The 6,777-nt window shown below is 49.4% G+C and overlaps 1 protein-coding gene across 1 annotated transcript in view; it reads right to left on the bottom strand.

The window, feature by feature from the left end:
* Positions 1-6,777, bottom strand: part of ALG1 (ALG1 chitobiosyldiphosphodolichol beta-mannosyltransferase) — a 52,941-nt gene that overhangs the window by 42,858 nt on the left and 3,306 nt on the right. The gene's annotated exons all lie outside the window — the stretch shown is intronic.

Here is a 6,777-nt window from a genome sequence, read left to right as displayed (position 1 = left end):
AATATGGTATCTTTCCTAGTGGGAGAAGGAAGGGTCTTGGAAAAGAAGAGTTCAGGTCATGAGCCAGAACTCAAGAGATGACCATGAAAGGCAGCACATACTCATTTTCACATCCTGAGCACAAAACTCTGCCATATCATTACACACTGCCTCACGTGACCATCATGTCATTTTACAAAACACAGTATAGCGTAGCGGTTGATGGTGGGGTTCTGTGGCCACGCTGCCTGAATTCAAGTCCCAGCTGTGTGTGTCCTTGAGCAAAGTCACCAACTTCTCTGGGACTCAGTTTTCTCATCAGTAAAACTGGGATAATAATAACCCCCACCTTGGTGGGGCACAGTGGCTCGCCCCTATAATCCCAGCACTTTGGGAGGCTGAGGTGGGAGGATCACCTAGATCCAGAAGCTCGAGACCAGCCTGGGCAACATAACGAGACAGCTCCCCACAAACCCTCACCGGGTACAACAGCGAACACCCATAGTCCCAGGTACTCGGGAGGCTGAGGAGGGAGGATCACTTGAGCCCAGGAGTTCAAGGCTGCAGTGAGCTATGATTGCGCCACTGCACTCCAGCCTGGGCGACAGAGTGGGAGTCAAAAAAAAAAACAAAAAACAGAACCCAGCCCCTACCTCAATGTCACCTCCACTGCTGTGAGTATTGTGTTTGTAGAATACTGGGAACAGTGCTCATAACATAGTAAGTTACCTGCTGCCTCAAGGGATGATGTCACATTAACCGGGGGCTCCTCCGGAAGCTGCCAGAAGAGGCCGCTGCCTTGTCATCGGTTCTCTCGTTCCCAGCTTACAGCTCTTCCCTCGAGCTCTGACTCAGTGTGACTATATCTGAATGTGTTCCCTGGAGCTCTGACACTAATTTAGCAATAAAACCTTCTGGAACGTTATTACGGGTTCTGGGGCCGTCTGTAGTGCTGATGGCACAGCCTGCATGCCTTACACTCTGGGGTAGAAAAACCAGCTGAAAACCCGGTCCTGGGGCTGCAAACCTCTTTACACGCATTGTCCTGCTTTACCTCAAGGTGGAAAATCGCCGCGAATCATCCTCATGTGGCAACTGAATCATATGTGAGCATCTGAATTAAAATATCCCTGGCTGCTTCTGTGCCCAGCTGAGCAGCCCAGGTGGTAGTGGGGGGCATGGTTCCTCTCGATCTTTCCTTTAGGAGATAGGCTCCCTTGACCTGATCCTCTGCTGCGGTCCTCTGAATGCCTTCCCATGATCGCTCTTAAGTAGTCAGGCCTCGAGGAACATCCCTGGATTCTGCTGACTTGCTTTCTGGAGATTGCTGTTTTCTTGGGGGAACCAAGGACCAGAATGTCATATCCACCTGGCACTCCGTGAACTTTAAGGATTTCTTTCACATTGTCTCGCAAACAAAAGTTTTCCGAAACAGGCACACAACCTTGAGAGAAGTCGGCTGCACGTAAACAAATCGGGGGAATTATGCTCCACCTCTGTGCTTCCTGAATTGGGGATGGAGTCCTCACGGGGGCCTGACACTGGTTCATTTCAGAAGGCTTCAGTTACCAAACCAGGCAGAGGGTGAAATGGCTGTAGCGGAAAGCGGAGCGTTATCAGTCACTTTCAAGGAAAGGGAATCCTTGGCTCACGCCTATAATCCCGGCACTCCTGAACTGTGAGACCATAAATTTCTGTGGTTTAAGCCTCCCAGTCGATGGTACCTCGCTACAGCAGCCCCAGAAACGAATGCAGCACCTGCCTCAACAAGCCGTTTCCAGTCTCAGCAACAAGGTCCCTGCAGCCCAGGCACACCCGTGGGAAAGCAGATAACCTGTCCTGATGACCCGGTCACAGCCTGGTCCTCTATTTAAAGGACTGATGTGAAACCAAAAATTAAAAAGAACTTTCTCAAGGCAGGCGGATCACTTGAGGCCAGGAGTTCAAGACCAGCCTGGCTAACATGGTGAAACCCCATTTCTACTGAAAATATAAAAATTAGCCAGGTGTGGTGGCTCTTGTCTGAAATCCCAGCTACTCAGGAGACTAAGGCAGGAGAATAGCTTGCACCTTGGAGGCAGAGATTGCACTGAGCCAAGATCACGCCACTGCACTCCAGCCTGGGTGACAGAGCAAGACTCCATCTCAAAAAAACAAACACAAATAAACAAAAAAAAGACTTTCTCAGGAGCAAGCCACAGCCAAACTGTAGTCCAAAAGCTCCCAGGAATGTATCCACTCAACAGATACACCCAGCCCACACGGAGCTCACGTCCCTTGCAAGGCTCTCCTGTCTTTCCAAATACTTTTCCCCCGACATCCACGTAACTCACACTCCACCTTGCCCCAGTCTCTGCTCAAATGCCCTCTCATATGATGGGGCATGGTGGCTCACACCTGGAATCCCAGTATTTCGGGAGACCAAGGTGGGTGGATTGCTTGAGCTCAGGATTTGGAGACCAGCCTGGGCAACATGACAAAATTCCATCTCCACAAAAAGTCACAAAAATCAGCTGGGCATGGTGACCTGTGCCTGTGGTCCCAGCTACTTGGGAGGCTGAGGCGGGAGGATCACTTGAGTCTTGGGAGGTTGAGGCTGCAGTGAGCTATGATCATGCCATTGCATCCTAGCCTGGCTGACAGTGCGAGAACTTGTCTCAAAAGAAAAAAGAGGGAACCCTCCAAAGGGCTTGAAACAAAACTTGAGGTCAAGACAAAGAGCACCCCACAAATGAGAGTCATTGGTTCTCCTCGTTGGAGCAGAACAGCTCCCGACAGCCTCCTGTTCAAGTAGCAAAGAGAGCGGAAAAACCAGTCACAGGCAGATTGTTTGGAGTGGGTGGGAGGAAGACAGGGAGAGAAGGAGGGTTGGGACTTGAAGTTAAATGAGAGAGGGATGGAAAAGCAGGTCCCCCAGCACAAACCCCACCTCAGGGCTTCATCAAGACCTTCTTTCCTTGCCCTCCAAATACACAGCCCGAGAGAGAGGCCCTCATTGGTGGGAGCACCCGGCCCACGGTGGCTCTATGTGCCCCTGCCACAATCCTTGGTCAATCCTTGCATTCCTTCCAGCTCCCGGCTCAAGGTATACAATCCCACCGTAAACGAGTAATTCTATTAAGTCATCATGTTCTTAAAGTTTATCCTTTTTTTTTTTTTTTTTTTTTGAGACAGGGTCTCACTCTGTCACCCAGGCTGGAGTACAGTGGCATGATCTCAGATCACTACAACCTCCACCTCCTGGGTCCAAGCGGTTCTCCTGCCTCAGCCTCTTGAGTAGCTGGGATTACAGGCACACGCCACCACACCCAGCTAATTTTTGTATTTTTAGTAGAGAAGGGGTTTCCCCATGTTGGCCAGGCTGGTCTCGAACTCCTGACCTCAGGTGATCCGCCCGCCTTGGTCTCCCAAATTGCTGAGTCAGCAAATAGGCATGAGCCAGCATGCCTGGTTGAAAGTGTTTCCTCTTAAGACGTAAATACACACAGGAAAAGTAATTAGTTAAGACTTTCTCTGTCATGTCACTTTAGCGTGAAGCAGTTGTGAGAACAGTGTCTGCAGAACCGTTGCTTGGAATGAGGTCTGAGAGAGCAAGAGAGGGTGGGGAAGGGATTGGTGAGAGCTGGGGCAAGTTCAAGCCATCCTTTCATGCCTCCTTCCCCACTCCCGCCTCTCAATGGCTAAGCTTCTGCCCCCATCGCCCACCAGAGCCAGGAACACTGACTTGGGCAACGTCCCCCTAGTATCCCTGCTTTTTCCGGGTTTACACCTATTCTCTTTCTTTCTCATTTTTTATTTCTATAGATTTTTGGGAAACAGGTGGTATTTGGTTACGTGAGTGGTGATTTGAGAGATTTTGGTACACCCATCACCTGAGCAGTATAGGCTGAAACCAATATGTAGTCTTTTTTTTTTTTTTTTTTTTTTTGAGACGGAGTCTAGCTCTGTTGCCCAGGCTGGAGTGCAATGGCCGGATCTCAGCTCACTGCAAGCCCCGCCTCCCGGGTTCACGCCATTCTCCTGCCTCAGCCTCCTGAGTAGCTGGGAGTACAGGCGCCCGCCACCTCGCCCGGCTAATTTTTTTTGTATTTTAGTAGAGACGGGGTTTCATCGTGTTAGCCAGGATGGTCTCGATCTCCTGAACTCGTGATCCGCCCGTCTCGGCCTCCCAAAGTGCTGGGATTACAGGCTTGAGCCACCGCGCCCGGCCCAATTTGTAGTCTTTTATCCCTCACCTCCTTCCCACTCTTTCCCACCCGAGTCCCCAAATTTCACTGTTACTTTTTTTCTTTTTTTTTTTTTTTTTTTTTTTTGAGGCCGGAGTGCAGTAGCAGGCGATCTCGGCTTACTGCAACCTCTGCCTCCTGGGTTCAAGTGATTCTTGTGCTGAGGCCTCCTGAGTACCTGGGGATTACAGGCACGCACCACCACGCCTGGCTAATTTTGGGGTTTGTTGTTTGTTTGAGATGGAGTCTTGCTCTGTCCCCAGGCTGGAGTGCAGCGGTGTGATCTGGGCTCACTGAAACCTCCGCCTCCCGGGTTCAGGCAATTCTCCTGCCTCAGCCTCCCGAGTAGCTGTAACTACAGGTGCACGCCGCCACACCTAGCTAATTTTTTGTGCTTTAGTAGAGACCGGGTTTCACCATATTGCCCAGACTAGCCTCGAACTCCTGAACTCAGGCAATCCACCCGACTGAGCCTCCCAAAGTGCTAGGATTACAGGCGCCTGCCACCACGCCCAGCCTAATTTTTGTATTTTTAATAGACACGGCATTTGCCAAACCAGTCTCGAACTCCTGACTTCAGGTTATCCACCAACCTCGGCTTCCCAAAATGCTGGGTTACAGAAGTGTGAGCCACAGCACCTGGCCCCATTGTATCATTCTTATGCCTTTGCATCCTCATAGTTTGGCTCCCATTTATAAGTGAGAACATACGATGTTTGGTCTTCCATTCCTGAGTTACTTCACTTAGAATAATAGTCTCCAATCCCATCCAGGTGGTTGCGAATGCCATTAATTCATTTCTTTTTATGGCTGAGTAGTATTCCATCATATATATATGATGTTTATCCACTCGTTGATTGATGGGTATTTGAGCTGGCTCCACATTTTTGCAATTGCGAATCTGCCCCCACCCCAAATCTGGTTAAATTTGATTTGTCCCTTAAGATTCCCTGAGGCTGGCCGGGTGCAGTGGCTCACGCCTGTAATCCCAGCACTTTGGGAGGCCAAGGCAGGCGGATCACGAGGTCAAGAGATCGAGACCACCCTGGCCAACCAATATGGTGAGACCCCATCTCTACTAAAATACAAACATTAGCTGAGCGTAGTGGCGCACACCTGTAGTCCCAGCTACTCAGGAGGCTGAGGCAGGAAGATTGCTTGAGCCGAAGAAGTCGAGGCTGCAGTAAGCCATGATTGCACCACTGTACTCCAGCCTGGGCAAGAGAACGAGATCCTGTCTCTAAATAATAGAACTACATGACAGAACTTTTTTGGGTGATTAAAAAAAAATCCTAAAACTGGATAATGGTGATGCTGGAATATCGATGTATATTCACTAAAAATCATTGCATTGTACACTTAAAGCAGGAGAATTTTACAGTATGTAAATTATATATTAATAAAGTTTTTTAAAAACCTTCCAATGGCTTACTATTTCACTTTGGCTGAAATCCACACCCATTTCCCTGGATCCCTGCATGTAGGATCTGGCCTTGGCCTGGCCCTCCCACCTCAACCCTGCTCACCACCTCCACCCCCTCCCCCATGGCCCTCCTCTCCCACCACGTGGATCTTCCTGCTGCACCTGCCAAGCTGTTTCCCACCTCAGGCTCTGGCCCTGATGTGCCCACAGCTGCACCTTCTTTTCTTCCCTTCAAATCAGTCTAAATGGGCTTGGAGAGGCTTCCCTGCCACACCTGCAACATCCTTCGCTCGGAGTCCCGCCCTTTGCTTCTCGCATTCATCACATAACTGTTTCATGTCTGTTTCCCCCTGAAAATCTAAGCTCCATGAAGGCAGGGATCATCAGCAATGGAGCATATACGAGGTGCTCAGCCTGTTGAACACACAAATGATGGTGGAACTCAGATGAGGATGCTAAGAGGGGACAAAAGTATTCCAGGCTGAAAAACAAAAAAAGAAAACCCTTGGCTTTGTTAGCAGCTGTGGCGAGAACTGTGGATATGGGCTGCTCTGTTCAAATGCAGAATTTCTGTGGCACCCATTATGTGCTTAGAAAAACTTGGCAAAGGAGTCGCAAGCCTCAAAGGAGGGAGAAAACGAAAGTCAGAACTTGCCAAAGACTGCCTGTTCCTGCAACTCCTAACTGAGGCAGAAAAAAGAGCGCTTCCAGAGGCAGGGAGTAGGCGTCAGGCTTGGGTTCCTCTCCTGGTTATTTTTAGCGGCCCAATGTAAAGATCAGAAAGATATACTCCCTTCACATCAATATATTTCCGTCAGGCCAGGTCATTTAAGCCTCTGGGAGGAGCAATCATTTTGTACGTGGTTAAAGAAAGTGAACTAGGAGCGTCAGAGCTGCTCCTGGGACCCCTTTGAGGTCCCTGAATTGTATTAGTTTCCAAAAGCACAGCATCAGTATGACCATGTTCTCTGTCAAAGTTCAAGAGTCTGTCCCATGCCTCTCTCCTAGCTCCTGGTGGCTGTTAGCAATCTTTGCATTCTTTGACTTATGACTGCACCACTCCAATCTCTGCCTGGGTTCATATGACCTTCCTCCATGTCTATTTGTGTCTTTTACAAGAACACCAGTCAGATTGGATTCAGGGCCCAC

The sequence above is a fragment of the Macaca fascicularis genome, chromosome 20, assembly GCF_037993035.2.
Source record: "Macaca fascicularis isolate 582-1 chromosome 20, T2T-MFA8v1.1".
Lineage (NCBI taxonomy): Eukaryota > Metazoa > Chordata > Mammalia > Primates > Cercopithecidae > Macaca > Macaca fascicularis.
Note: the sequence above shows the minus strand (reverse complement) of the source record. Positions and strands in the feature narration are given on the sequence as shown.